Here is a 16,368-nt window from a genome sequence, read left to right as displayed (position 1 = left end):
CTAACCATTCAGAAGAGGCTGCTTTTAGGAAACTTTAGGAAAGCAGTTCTAAAACTACATTCCTGTAATAGTCATAAGAAATCTAACCTTTGCAAGTTGTTGGATTTATTGCCACTTTGAATGACTGTTTAAACTCACCGCTGTAAAACATTTGACTTTATTAAAGTTTAATCAAGTATTGCAATGTTAGCCTATGGAGCTAGCAGTGATACAACGTGGAAGTTATTTCTTCACCAGGGCGTATAAAACATATTTTATAATGTCCCTTCTCTTTATCACAGTGCACCCTGCCATTGGAGTACCTAGAGTAGGTCTTGGGGGTAACATGCATGCAAAAATAAGGTTGTTTAAGACTTTGTAAATACTTTTAGTTTCAAAGTTGAATTTGGACATAGTTTTAATTTAAAGCAGCCTGCAAGGCACGGCTGGCTTATAAAATGAGAGCAAACAAAACAGCAGTGCACTCTACTATTAAGTGCCTCAAATCTACTGGGCCTTTTAACCTACATGCCCTACCAAATACTCATACTCTGGATTTACAGGTTGGTTGTCAGTACCAATTATAATTATGTCTAATTACCATATACCTTTTTAACAAAAACTGGTCCTAGGCCTGGTTAGCAGATCTGAGAACACAGTCAGTCAGCAATCACCAATATCAGTCAATCAATGGGGGGCATCAAGGCAAAATGGATGACTTTCTCACACTATGTGTGAAGCAGAATCCAGCACACATACAAAGGGGAAAAATGGGGAGAAATAAACATATTACTCCTTGTTAAGCCTCTCCTGGGAGGCAGAGAATTTTGACACATTCAGAGGTATACTATTGTTAGAAATTATGGAAATGCACCAAGAAACATTGGTAAATTTGTGGGAACACCCACACTCTACCCACAAAATGTTTTCCCAGGGCAAAGTAATGCACAGAAACAACTTGTGCTGCCTTGCATTACTCTAGATTTACTTGACATTCCAAGCCACTCTCATGTGTTGCAAGGGCAACACAAGCCCCTAGTAAATCTGGGCCTTTGTGTCTGTTTATTTTGCATGCCCCATTCTCTTTTCTATGGGTCTACTTCTCCCAAACATTTTGTCAGTGTGTTCTTGGCAGTAGGTTCATAGAAATGTGGAAGCACAGATCACTACTGTTGCATCATGATTGCAAGGTTAGTTCATCTTCACAGATATCAGGTGCAGAAAGGATAGTTAGAGGTAAAATTCAAGCAGTAGGTTTAATGAAAGAAACAGGTGATACATGGGAAAATAATACATTCCTGCTACTGGTGGCTGCATGTGTGAGGCATTTCCAAAGTTGACAATAACAAGTCCCCCAGCTTATTTTATATTATCTAAGTTGAGCATGAGTAGCAGATGGATTTCTGTCATCCTAATGGAGAAAAATATGAAGCTTATGGACTTCCACTGGCAGGTGGATACTGTTTAAAAAAGAGAATCTACACAGGAGCTTCAGAACAGACCAACAACCTCCCATCACCTCATGAGAAAAATATTCAATGTAGTACCTACCAGTGTTTTAAGGCTTAGAATATGAATTGCATGACTATCCCATGGATGAACAGTAGAACACGTCAAGGTACTAATGAGCATCTTCCAAGTACTGGATGAAAATGGATAAAGGTAAAGAATGAGAGATTCAGGAAAGAGGATGTTGGAAACTTCATACCATAGGAAGCCAATTAAGGATAAGAATTAGAATTTGATGGCAGCCATGACTGTCCCTTAGAATGCAACAGAGTTGCAGAGAACATTGGGCATTTTCACATTAACTACAACTCCCACCTCTTGTAGGAAAGTGTCCTTTTTGTATGGTCACTTCCTCACTTTTTGCTCCAATGCTGATGTTTATGACTCTGAAAGAGCACTGGAGCTTGCTACCCAGGCCTCAGTGCCAGTGCTCTCTCCCTAAAACTGATGTGAGCAAAATGGTAACCCCAAATGTCAAGGACTTTTCTCCTTTACAAGCCCTAGGTAAATGGAACCAGTGGTCCCCAGGGCATGGGTCGTAAAGGGAACAACAAGGTCTGAAGCACTGATTGTGCCACGCTGCGTGACCCAAGTAAACTACTGACAGCAGGCCTGCCATTTCTGGCTGGAGGAGCAGTACCAACTGCTCAAACTCGACTTTTCACTCACTATGGCCCTCATTACAACCCTGGCAGTAGGTGATAAAGCGGTAGTAATACCGCCAACAGGCTGGCGGTGAAAAAAAGTGGAATTACGACCATGGCGGAAACAGTCAACACAGACAGTCACTTTAACACTCTGACCGCCACGGGGGTAGAAACAAACACCGCAGTGGTAACCACCAACAGACAGGCAGAACACAATGTAATGCCCACACTATTACAAGGCACCAATCGGCCAGCTTTTCCGTGGCGGTACCAACACCATCAAAAGCATGGCGGAAACAGTCTTTGGAAGGGAAACCACTCACCTCTCGATACACAACAAACAACCAGGACGCCATGGAGCCCGAGTTACAGGTCCTGCCGATGCTGGTCTACCTCCTCATCTACCAGGAACATCAAAGGCGACAGCAACAATGACGGTGAGTACTGCACCTAACACACCGGGGAGAGGAGGAGGGAAAAGAGAGTGACACACACACGCAACACACGTAGCCCCCACCCCCCACTCACAACACACACATAGCCAATCACAGATACACCCCATCACCCCCTGGAAGAACGCAAGGACCAAACTAAATGAGTTTAACAAGTGTATAATTCGAACAGTCAAATAGCCCAAGATAACTTTAAATCATCAGTATATACAAATATTCACAGCAAGTTCACAAGTTAGTACACTGTCCCATTAAATGTCCATGGACCATTGATCCCAAAAAGCATGGGCGAAGCCCACACATGATACCTTCCTCAAAACGGAGAGAACACTGCAGGGGTATCAGGTAGAAAAAAAACTATGCGCCTCAGGGGGAAGGGGAGGGGGGCACCTGAGCCGGATGATTGGACAATGCCACTGCTCCTCGAGGGGGCTCCATGCCCACTGTCTGGTACTGAGGAGTGCAAGGCCAAAGTCTCTCAAGTGGGTTGTTTGTCCACTGCTTGGTCCTGGGGAGTGCAAAGCCACAGTCTCTCAAGTGGGTAGTTTGCCCACTGCTTGGTCCTGGGGAGTGCAAAGCCACAGTCTCTCTAGTCGGTGGTTTGCCCACTGTTTGGTCCTGGGGAGTACAAAGCCACAGTCTCTCAAGTCTCAAAAGTGGGTGGTTTGCCCACTGCTTGGTCCTGGGGAGTGCAAAGCCACAGTCTCTATAGTGGGTGGTTTGCCCATTGCTTGGTCCTGGGGAGTGCAAAGCCACAGTCTCTCAAGTCTCCCAACTGGGTGGTTTGCCCACTGCTTGGTCCTTGGGAGTGCAAATCCACAGTCTCTCAAGTGGGTGGCGTCTTCCACTGGTTCTGGAGGGGGCTTTGTGCCCAGCCTGCTTCATCCTGCCAAGGACTGTGTTAGTGGATGATTTTCTCCACTGGTTCTGGAGGGGGCTTGGTGCCCAGAGTGATTCATCCTTCCAAGGAATGTGTTAGTGGATGCTTTTCTTCACTGGTTCTGGAGGGGGCTTGGTGCCCAGAGTGCTTCATCCTGCCAATGACTGTGTTAGTGGATGATTTTCTCCACTGGTTCTGGAGGGGGCTTGGTGCCCAGAGTGCCTTATCCTGCCAAGGACTGTGTTAGTGGATGCTTTTTTCCACTGGTTCTGGAGGGAGCTTGGTGCCCAGAGTGCTTCGTCCTGCCACGGACTTTGTTAGTGGATGCTTTTCTCCACTGGTTCTGGGGTAGGGCTTGGTGCCCAGTGATGCTGCACCAGGGATGTGGTAGTTCCCATTCCCTCACCTGGGTGTCTAACAGGTAGCATGATACTCCATGGAGGCAGAGACACAATCCACCTTGTGACGACTTAGGCTGCAAACTGCTGGTAGTGCCAGTGCTGGTGGTGGTGTGTATTGTAGTGTGTGCAGGGTCTAGGACATCTCCTGCAGCCTCGGACGACTGCCCAATGGGGATGCTGCTGATGTCCGCTGTAGTTGCACTGGCTGGGCACGTCGCAGGGCAGGTGGCAGTGGCTGCGGTGGTGTCTGCGGTGGAGATGCTGCCGGTGCTGCCCGTGGTGTGGGTGTCTGTAGTAGTGGAGGGAGACACCAGGCCATCTCCTGAAGCCTCGGAAGGCTGCCCACTGGGGATGATGCTGGTAACTGTAGTTGTGGCAGCTACCATGCAGGTGGCGGTGCAGATGGCGGTGCAGGTGGCTGTGCAGGTGATGGTGCAGGTGGCGGTGCAGGTGGAGGTCGTTGCAATGGTGCTTACCGCTGTACAGGCTGCTGGCCTGTCTTGAGAAATGGGGGTCACCAGTCCCTCACCCGGAGGCTCGGTGCCCTGAGGTGACTTTCCTTTGCTCTTGTGTCCCTTCCACACTTTGGAAGTCGCTACTGGGACCTTGGCACTGTCCTCTTTGGTTCTAGATGAGGCCTTGTTGGGTGGGTGGTGCGACTTTTCTCTTCTGCATGCTGGCCCCTTCTTTAGCTTGGCAGGTGGCAGAATAGGGTGGTCCTTGGCTTCAGTAGGTGTCCCCTTCGATCCTCCCGGACTTGCAGGGACCACAGTGGATGACGATTTGGTGGCTGAGGTGCTGGTCTGGGCTCTAGACAACCTGGCCCTAGAGGAAGGACGGGGGGAGGTGTAGGGAAGAGATCAATGGTAGCCAGGAAAAGTTTTTTAAACACACTGGGACGGGAAGATGGAGGGGGTTTGGGAGTGGAGGAAGAGGTAGTGGTTGTAGGAGGTGTACGTCTGCTGAGTTTGGGTGAAGTTGCATGGGTTGGAGGCTGTTGTGAGGTGGATGGCTGTTGAGTGGGTGTGTGCCGGTGTCTGCGTACTTTGGGAGGAGGGCTCACAGACACACTGGGCGAGGACACAAGGGACGTGTGAATGGTAGTGAGGGTTGTGATTGCTCGTGACGGGTGTGTAGTGATGGGCAGGCTGGTGATGGAGTTAGTGGCTGAGGATGTAGTGCATGCAGGTGTGAGTGGAGACGAGACTGGGAGGGAGGTGGAGGACGTGGAGGAGGGGGACACAGTGGAGGCAGTGGATGTTGGTGTGTCTGCATGGGTATGGTGCTTGTGTGAGTGCCTGTGGGATGTGTGGTGCTTATGTTTGCCTTTGCCACTTTTGTGTGTTGATGTGTGTGCATGCTGGTCTGATGGTGTGCTTGGGATAGGCTGAGGTAGTGGATGTTGGAGGGGGGAGGCTGGACACAGGGACAATGGCTGCCATCAATGCTGAGGCCAGAGCCTGAAATGCTCTCTATTGGGCTGCCACGCCAGAATGAATGCAATCCAGGTATGCATTTGTTTGCTGCAAATGCCTCCCGACACCCTGGATGACATTCAAAATGGTTGACTGCTCAACAGTGAGGGATCTCAGGAGGTCAATAGCCTCCTCACTGAGCGCAGCAGAGCTGACTGGGGCAGGGCCCGAGGTGCCTTGGGTGAAGGTGATGCCCACCCTCCTGGGTGAGCGGGCACGGGAAACACGCTGAGGGGCTGCTGGGAGGGCGGTGCTGGTGGGCAGGTGGCGGCTGTGCCGAGATGCCCGCAACCGCAAGGGAGCTCCCATCAGAGGAGGAGTCGCTGTTGCTGGTGTCCCCTCCTGTTCCCGTCGTGGAGCTCCCCTCGCCCTCCGTCCCACTGGAGCATTCAGACTCCGTACATTCACCCTACTGGGCCATGTGGGATGGAGCTCCCTCCTGCTCTGGTGTCTCTGTTCCTCTGCCAGATGATGCTAATGCACACAAGGACAGGGTGACAAAATGAAAAGGGGGGAAAGACAGAGGAGACACATGGTCAATGCCAGCAACACCACTACCGGCAGACACAACACACAGGGAGCAGCCCTATGCACTAGGCCATGCACTTACAGTTCATAGGAAACTCACCTGCCCCTGGGGGACTATGCCTAACCACATTTGCTGCACACCTGAAACTCACAGGAGCCTGACTAGTTGTAGATGGCCACTGTCTGCGTAACAAGGGACCTACCTTACCAAGTTCACCCTGGCCTAGGGGAATCCACAGCCCACATCCCCCACCCAGACACCTCGTAAAAGGCAGAGTCAGCTGAATGAGACTGTACTCACCCCCTTGTGGCTGCTGTGATGCCCTCAAGCGCTGAACCAACTCCAAATATGCCACCGCCAGGATACGGAACATCAGGGGGGTCATGGTGTGACGAGCACCCCTTCCACGTTGGGAAGCCATCCCCAGCTGGGCCTCCGCCGTCTTCTTGCTCCAGCGGCGCAAGTCCTCCCATCTCTTGTGGCAGTGGGTGCTCCGTCTATGATAGACCACCACTTCCTTGGTGATGGCACGCCAAATACCCTTCTTCTGGTGGGTGCTGACCTAGAGGCAAGGTAAAGTATGAAAAGAACATACTCCTCATTGGCCACCAGTTCCCACCAATGCCCTGACACACCTGCACTCACCATCCTCACATGCAGGCCTCAGCCCCCCGAACATGTATCTTCCATCCACACAATTCCATACATTCATGTCCCATGCATCATGCTCAGAGTTTACTCACCTGTTCGTCTGGAGGATCGTAAATTATTGTGTACTGGACCCCATCCACTAGTCTTTCCAACTCCTCCACAGTGAAGGCAGGGGCCCTATCCCCAGACACTCAAGCCATTGTTGCTTCCGGACTGAGGTCACAGCAACACTTGCAGTGTAGGTCCTCTCCTGTGGAAGGTCAGGTATCAAGTGAGTGAACAGATAGAAAATGGAGGTCACGTCCGAAGCGGTGTGTACCTTCACCTCCGGCGTACATCGTCATTGGCTCCTGGAACCCATAGGGCCCAATGATAACCAATACTGAATTGCGCAGCGGTCTTCGACCGCCTACTGCGACACTGCACAACGCCAGTGCAGTTACCTCATTTCCCCTTGTCCCTCCTTAAAGGTCAGGCAGCAACCATTTCAGCGTGGCACATGGCAGGGCACAAATTAGTACACAAATGCGCTGTGATGCAGTTAGGTGCATCACAGCACATTTGTGCACTAATACAGACAGAAAACGCAACACACGGATTTAATCACATTAGTGCAAAAACCCTTGTGCAACCTATGTGGTACATGAACCTCTGCTCACCAATCTCCTCCATAGGGCACATCCGCTGGGGCAGATGGTGAGATGGTGTCATCCTCCGGTGTACAGACCCCTGGTGGACCTGTCGACAATGGAAGACAGACACATCATTAACACCTACAGACTTGATCGTGCCACAATACAAGAACTCTGTGCCCAATTGGAGCCAGTCCTGATGTCAGCTATTCCTCTTCCCACAGGTACCCCTCTCTAGTGCAGGTCCTGTCATTGCTCCATTTCCTGGCCAGTGGTTCCTTTCAAACAACAGTGGCCATGGCATCAGGGATGTCTCAGCCAATGTTCTCTAACGTGTAGTCCAGAGTGTTATCTGTCCTGCTGAAACACGTACACACCTACATCGGTTTCCCTCAGGTGGAGGATTTGGCCACATGGAATGCTGACTTCAATGCCCTAGGACATATCCCCAACATCATTGGTGCCATTGATGGGACACATGTGGCATTTGTCCTCCCCCCGCAGGAATGAACAGGTGTACAGAAATCGTAAAAGCTACAATTCAATTAATGTGCAGATGGTGTGTTTGGCAGACCAGTACATCTCTCATGTGAATGCCAAGTATCCTGGCTCTGTGCATGACGCTTACATTTTGAGGAATAACAGCATCCCTTATGTGATGGGCCAACTCAAGAGGCACTGTGTGTGGCTAATAGGTGAGCCCAAGGTCCCCACACAGTATGAATAGGTGTCTGGGTATGGGGTAGTCTCTAAGGGTTGGTGTATGTCTAACAGATATCCCTCGACATTTACAGGTGACTCTGGTTACCCCAACCTCTCATGGCTACTGACCCCAGTGAGGAATGCCAGGATAAGGGCAGAGGAACGCTACAATGAGGCACATGGGTGAACTAGGATTACTGAGTGGACTTTTGGCCTCCTGAAGGCCAGATGCCGGTGCCCCCATCTAACAGGTGGCTCCCTATACTACTCACCCAAAAAGGTGTGCCAGATCATCGTGGCATGCTCTGTGTTGCACAACCTGGCTTTGCGACGCCAGGTGCCTTTTCTGCAGGAGGATGGCCCTGATGTTGGTCTTGTGGCAGCTGTTGAGCCTGTGGACAGTGAGGAAGAGGAGGCAGAGGAAGAAGATATTGACAACTGAAACAACATCATCATGCAGTACATCCAGTGAGACACAGGTAAGAGACTGGCACTGCTCATGTCATATCTGACTACTGTAGGACATTGTATAAGTCAGCCTTTTTACCTCTATGTATGGACCCTGACAGTTCACTTTGGCTTTCCTTTTCACAGATCTGGATACCGCATTCTGCCTTCTGCTATGTTTACTGCTGCCCAACAGCAGTGTGTGCAAATGAACATTTACATTGATAGTTGTCTAAGAGGTTGTGATAATACATTTGTGAAAGTGCAGACTGACTCCAGATTGTTTTGTGCTTCAAGGGTGTTTATTTAAGTGCTAATAAGTAGAGGGTGTGTGCAATGGGCTGGGGTAATGGTGTAGGAATATCCATAGTAGAGTCCAGTCTCTTTGTATCACAGGTGCATTGTCCAATGGGGGATAGGAAGTGGAGCAATGGCAGGGTGACATAGTGGGACAGAAGGGTGACAATCAGGAGAGTCTTATTTCCTGGCGGGGGTCTTGGCAATGTTCTCTGTCTTGTGTATGGATTGCAGGGACCGGTGGTGGGGTGATTCTCCTTCTGCAGGTGGTGGGGTGCTGGTGGCCTGTTGTTCCTGTGGCGGGACCTCCGGTCCACTATCGCCAGTGGACATGGAAGGCTGTTCATCGTTCGGGCTGGTGTCAGGGGCCTGGTGGTATGCCACTGTCTCCCTCATGGTGTTGGCCATGTCTCCCAGCACCCCTGCAATGGTGATCAGGGTTCTGTTAATGGACTTCAAGTCCTCCCTGATCCCCAGGTACTGTTCCTCCTGCAGCTGCTGGGTCTTCTGAAACTTGGCCAGTACGGTGCCCATGGTCTCCTGGGAATGGTGTTATGCTCCCATGATGTTTGATAGCGCCTCGTGCAGGGTCGGTTCCCTGGGCCTGTCCTCCCCCCTGTCGCACAGCAGTCCTCCCAGCTTCCCTGTTGTCCTGTGCATCTGTCCCCTGAACCGTGTGCCCACTGCCACTGACCCCAGGTCCCTTATCATCCTGTGTTATTAAGTTTGCCTGGGGTCCCTGTAGTGGTGGACACACTGCTGATTGACGTGTCCTGGGGACAGTGGCCTAGGCCCGCTGGGTGGGTGCTGTGATGGTGTTTCCTGAGGGGGAGGTTCTGTGGTGGGTTGGGACTGTGGCAGGGGAACCGACTGTCCCTGATGGGCCGGGCTGGTCATCTTGATCCAGGCATGCAGAGCTGCTGTCGTCAATGTGGGCCTCTTCTGTGGGGGGACTGGATATGGCTGGCACCTCCTGTCTGGTGACGTTGTGTAGGGGTCCTGTTGGGGTGTAAATGCACTGTTATTGTATCTGTGTGTGCCATCTTGTCCAATGGGTGTGTTTCCCTCTACTACTGTTCTTGCATTATCACCTTGGACCTTGTGTGAGTGGTGATTGTGTGCCATGGGTGAGTCTCTCTCTTGAACATGCTGTGGTGATGGGTGCCCATGCAGGTTTGTGATGGGTGTCCATGCATTGTTGTCACATGTAGGGCTTGTTATTGGGTTGTGTGGGTTGTGATAGTGGGGTATCTGTGAGGTGTTGGGGTGATGGGTGTGAGGGTAGGGGTAGACGTTTGTGATGGAATGCAGGTAGGGTGGGGGATATAGTAGTAAAGATTTGCCTTACCAGAGTCCAGTCCTCCTGCTAATCCCCTCTAGGCCCTCAGGATGCATGATCGCCAACACTTGCTACTCCCATGTTGTTAGTTGTGGGTGAGGAGGTGGGGGTCCACCGCCAGTCCTCTGTACAGCCACCTGGTGTCTGGATACCACGGGACGTACCTTCCCCCGTAGGTAGTTCCACCTCTTCTTGATGTCATCCCCTGTTCTTGGATGCTGTCCCACTGCATTGACCCTGTCTACAATTCTCTGCCATAGCTCCATCTTCCTTGCAATGGACGTTTGCTGCACCTGTGATCCGAATAGCTTTGGCTCTACACGGATGATTTCCTTCTCCAGGACCCTAAGCTCCTCCTCAGAAAACCTGGGGTGTCTTTGAGGTGCCATGATGTGATATTGGTGATGTGTGAGGTGATGGTTGATGTGATGTGTAGGTTGATGTGTTGGGGTGTGTTCTTTGAGGTGTGTGGATGGTGTATGAGTGATGGTGTTGTGTGCCTCTGGATGCTGTTGTTGTCGTGGCTTTTCTTTCTCTCTACTTCTTCCAAAAATGCCGTTGTAAGGGGTTGTGGGTAATGTGGGTGTGTGTTTTATAGTGGTGTGAGTATGTGGGTGTGGTGCGTGTATGTGTATCAGGTGTGTGTATTTTGGATTGTCCAAGGTGGTTGTGTTTTGTAAATGTGTGTGTATTTTGAGCGCAGCAGTGTGTACCGCTGCGTTGATTCGTGGTTCGTGAGAGTGTGGAAATATTCCTGTTGGCGTAACGGTGTGGGTTTTGGTACTGCCAGTTTATCACTGACCTTTGGTTTGGCGGACTTGTGTGGGTGTCTGTCTTGTGGAGGATTTCTATGTGTGGGTCATAATACCCGTAGTGGATTTCCACCATGGACACGGTATGTTGGCGGCCGTCAGTATGGCAGTCAGCAGACTTTACCGCCAGGGTTGTAATGAGGGCCTATGTGTGGCAAGGTTATAGTACTATCTTTAAAATGTACCAGACACCCATAAGAAAGGCCTCCACAGCCCAGGACACAGGCTGTTTTATATTAAGTATGAGGACATTTAAGTGCAAGCTTATCTGTCCCAATAGTGCCCTTTACCATTAAAGAACACTACAATTGATAGTTGATAAATGATATGCGTTGAACTGGGAGTCTAGTTATACCACCATGGTTTACAACATGCAGGATGAGGATGCCCATTCTGATGAAACATTACAGGTACAAATGTATAGTCCTCGCTTTCCAATGTGGACACCTCCTAACAAGTCTGAGAAAGTGTAGCAAGTGTGGCATGTGAAACATTAGATTGAGATCACAGCCTCACAATAAGTTGACACTCATTTGGGACCTCAGGGACAGTAGGACTGTGTTGAACTTGTCAGACTTTATGTTGCACAAGGAGATGGGTCATTGGAATGGACAGAGGGCAAAAACCAGGACAACTTACCATCAGGACATTGGGAGTATGGGTCTGTGGGTGGCAAGATTCAACCAGAAGGGTATAAAGAGCAGTATAGTGGTACACATATGACACAGTCACATATGCTACTGTACAGAAGGGATGATATAGGTGAGTAATATGTTTCTATACCCAATATTGTGTTCACACCTCTGTACCAGCATTGAGGACTGTACATCTAGGTGTTCCTAGGAGACATTTTAGCTTTTGCACTTACCACATAGTCACAGCTTAGAGTCTTTCACATAATATACTGACCTGGCAGAGGGATGTAAATAAGTGTAGTCAGTACTTACCCACTTGTAGCTGCTGTGCTGCCCTCAAATGCCCATCCAACTCAGTGTAGGCCACCACGAATATGTGAGCCATTAGGGAGTGTCAAGTTCCAATGGTTAGCCCTTCCTCCTTGGGAGGACATCCCCAGTTAGGCCCCTGTGGTCTTCCAGGCCCAGCGTCTCAGCTCCTTCCACTGCTTTCTACAATGGGTGCCCCACCGGCTGTGGGCTTCAATGAGGCCCACGGAAGGACAAGGTGTGTCATGGAGCTGACATTTGGGCTCCTGAAATCAGGATTTCGGAGCATAGACAAGTCTATGAGGAGCCATACTCTACTCACCCTACAATGTATGTGAAATAATAGTTGCCTGTTGTCTACTGCATGTTCCACAACCTTGCCCTGAGACGTCAGATACCATTCATACCAGATGAGGGAGAGCCAGCAGAGCTTGTGGGCAGAAATGCAGATTTGCCACGTGAGGATGAGCATGATGAGGATGAATCTGGAGACATCAGGGCAGATGTTATCCACCAATACTTCAACTGACTCAAGGTATGTAATGTGATGTAACAATGGAGATTCCATGGGGTATTGTTTAGGTTTTGCATGCCATGTAATGTTCTAATTACTACCATCAGTAAGGTGTTAAGTGGCTCCAAAGCCCATGACTCATATATGCATGCAGATTGTTACCTAGAGTAGTGTACAGGACTGTTATGTATATAGGCCCTCATTCTGACCTTGGCGGTCGGCGGAGAGGCGGCGGTCGGACCGCGAACAGACCAGCGGTCAAAAAAATGGCATTCTGACCGCGGCGGTCCCCGCCGCGATCGACTGCCACTTCCCCACTCCGACCGCCACGGCGGTCATGACCGCCGGGCTGGAGTTTGCGCACTCCGGCCCGGCGGTCGTCCCAAGACCACCAACGGTATCATGACCCTGCTTACCGCCGCGGTTTCTGGCGGTCGGGAACCGCCATGCGAACCATGGCGGTAGGCACTATCGGGGCCAGGGAATTCCTTCCCTGGCACTGATAGGGGTCTCCCCCACCCCCCACTACCCCCCCACGAGTCCTCGCCCCACACCCTCCACCCCCCTGCCACCACCCAGAGGTGGTATGAACCCCCTCCCCACCCCCACCCCCGACATGCACATACATGCACCCCGACATGCACACACCCCCTACACACACACATACATAACGGGGACACATACCCGCACACATACATGCAGACATACGCACCCGCCGAACTGCACTCATTACCCATAGACACAGCAGCACCCCCCGCCCGCATACACGCACTCACACACCCCCTCTACACACTCACACGCACACCCCCATGCACGCACACATCACACAACACCCCCCCACCCCCTCCCCTAACGGACGATCAACTTACCTTGTGCGTTGGTCCTCTGGGAGGCGACAGGAGCCATGGGGAGGTGACCGCCAACAGAACACCGCCAACAGAAGACCACCACACAGATATGTGGGTCGTAATTCTGTGGGCGGTGTTCTGCTGGCGTGGCGGTGGAGGTTGACCAGTCTCCACTTTCCCGCCGACCGCCAGTGTGGCTGCTGGCGGTTTCCCGGCGGAACGCTCCCAGCGGTCGGAATACGCAGAGCGGCATACCGCCGCGGTCGGCGGTCTTCACCGCGGCGGTAACTCGGCGGTCTTGCGAAAAGGCCGCCAAGGTCAGAATGAGGGCCATAGTCTGTTGTTATGAAAATGCACAATCAAAGTCAAATTTGTAGGTATGAATTTACAATGTGATGGAGGTATTCCACTCTGGCCTATACCTAATCTTTGTCAATCACAGGTTTGCAGATTGGCTGTTTTCCTTATCCTCATTTGGCATTCGCAGACAGTGTCACAGGCAGATGGAGTTTGCAGACTGACATGAGAAGTGGAAATGGATCAAACCAAGTACTGTTTACCATGACATTTGTGGTGTGTGTGTTCTATGTCCAGACTGTCAGGACAGTGGGATGGAAGTGTCCTTTTCCACGAAACACCTGTTTGGTATTTGAGGTGGCTCAAATGGTGGCACGGGTGTACCCATTTCTGTACAACACAAGTCATAATGTGATATCTAGACCCTCTACCATCATTATGGTTTGTGTTGTATGTGAACTAACTTGTGCATAGCTGTCATTGTCTTTCCTCATTGCAGATCAATGTGCTTGTGTCTGAAGACTGACATAGGTAATTGGCAAGCCTAAAGATACCTGACCATTGTATGCAGAAGGTTCCATCACTGGGGAGATTAGTACTGACCTCTGTCTGTTTAATGGGGTATGGTCATTTGAAGGTAAGGTATGGGTATGTGATAAGGCTTCAGCTGATGATACATTGAACCAATCTGTCTTCCTCCTGGGATGTTGAAAGACTGACATGTCCCTAGATTCTGTGGGTTGGTGGTGAATGACACCTAAGATGAAACACAGAAGTCCACAGCAGTTCTTCAGTATGTGCTGAGGGGAACCAACCAGGAGATGTTTGCTACCTGGCAGTGGGTTTGGTCTTGGCAACTGCTTCTCCTGGTTGTCTGGGTGGACATTCACATTTGCAGGGTGTGGGGGTTCTACTGCTACAGAGGGTAGAGTGTCTGAGGCGTTCCCTTCCCCTGGCAGAGTCTCCATTTCACTAGTACCCACAGATGTAGAAGGGCCTGATGTCTCATTACTATTGGAAGAGGCCTGATGTTGGGTGCAAAACCTACACTGGGTGGTGTTCATGTCCCTCAGCACCCCAGGAATAGAAGTGAGGATGACATTTCGGGCCTGGCACTGCTGCATGGCTTCCTATTGGTTGTCCCTCTGCAGCTGTTGGATCTCCCCATCATGGTCAGTATCTGGCCCATCATGCCTAGGTAATTTTAGTAGGTTCTCCAGACTTGGGAGATGGTATTCTGGTCAGTTGTGTCCCTTGGAGCCCCAATCCTCTGGTCCACACCATCTCTCCCACGCACCCTACCTCCATGTGCCTGTGCCCCTGGCACAGTGTGCCCATTCCCACTGGTGGCAGGACCATCATTGTCAGGGGTGACATGAGAAGACTCAGGTAACTGTACTGGGGGCACACAATGGAAGAGACTGTCCTTGGGACACAGGTCTGGTGGCGAATGGTTGCTTGTGATGTAGTTGCAACAGGGCTGGGAGGAGTCATGGGCAGGGTGAGGCTGACAGATGTTGACTGACCACGCGTCCCTGTTGGGCCAGCATTGTCATCAGTGTCCAAACATCCTGAGGTATTTTCCTCACTGGGGCCTTCATCCAGAGGGGCAGTGTTAGTCTCTGGTGTCCTCTCCATTTTGGGAATGGCAAGGTTACCTGTAGGAGAAGTAGAACACACAGTAGCTGTAAGTGATGCAACAAGTGATGTATACATTAGACAACTAAACATGGTAGGTGAGATGCACACACTGCCTTTACATGATCCTCTGAAATGACAATGACAGCTGCTACGAAATCTGGGTTGGTGCAATGTGGGACACAGAGATTTGCAATTATATACAGCATGCTCCAAGCTCTTGGAATATGTTGGTGTTTAGATGGTTGCTGATACCTTCATATCCTGTTTGAGTAAAGACATAACAATGTACATTTCACTCTTAGTAAGGTGGCTGGCATCATTGAGTCAACTAAAAGCTGAACAATGCACAATGGTGTCAGAGCTGGCACACAGCATAGAAGTTACAATTTGACCTGGGATTCTGTCTGAATGTACTGCAAGTAAATCCAGTTTGCCATTTAGTTGACATCCCCCACCCCCAGGGTGAGAATATGACATTATTAGGAAGCTTTTCCCAGAGGCCAGTTTGGTATGGGACACAAGTTTAGCTGAGATTTGCTTGTAAGGGTATTGGTTTTGTGCAATTGTATAGCTGTCATTGCCATGGACTGTTAAATGGTGGACCATTCAGGATGGGTTACTTTGATTGTTAGTTTCACATGTAAGACATTTTAAATTGAGTGCACTGTTCTGGTTTTCATAATGGTGGAATAGTGCCTTTTGAGAGTTGTAGTGCTGTGAGTGCCCAATGCTTCACATGCCCTTCCCAAACACTGTGGCCCAACGTCAGTTTATTTGACATGTGGTACGGCGGAGAGGGCTATTTGGAGATTTGGACAGAGGGGTGGTTGGTGGTTTGGTCATCGGGGTAGGGAAATGTGATCAGTGAGCATGCAAGACAGAAATGTTTGGTAACATGAATGTTGTTGTTACTTGCCCGACTCAACTCCCCCATGTATTCCTGTCAGGCCCTCAGGATGCAGGATGTCGAACACCTTCTCCTCTCATGATATGAAAGTAGGATGAGGAGGTGGGGGCCCACCGCCAGTCTTGAGGACTGCCATCTGGTGCCTGTATGCCATAGGATTTACCTTCCCCCTCAGGTTGTTCCACCTCTTCCTGATGTCCTCCCTTGTGCATTGGTAACTGCCTACAGCATTCACCCTGTCAACTATCCTTTGCCACAATTCAATTTTCCTAGCTATTGATGTTTGCTGGACCTGTGATCTGCTCTACCCTGGTAATTTTGTCCACCATGACCCTCAACTCATCATCAGTGAAACAAGAATGTTTTTGTGGGGACATGGTAGAGGTGGTAAAGACAGTGAGATAGTGAAAATAGGATGAAAAAATGTTAGTGATGAGGTGTAGATGCTGTGATGTGAGTGGGAGA

The sequence above is a fragment of the Pleurodeles waltl genome, chromosome 1_2 (genome assembly GCF_031143425.1).
Source record: "Pleurodeles waltl isolate 20211129_DDA chromosome 1_2, aPleWal1.hap1.20221129, whole genome shotgun sequence".
NCBI lineage: Eukaryota > Metazoa > Chordata > Amphibia > Caudata > Salamandridae > Pleurodeles > Pleurodeles waltl.
Note: the sequence above shows the minus strand (reverse complement) of the source record.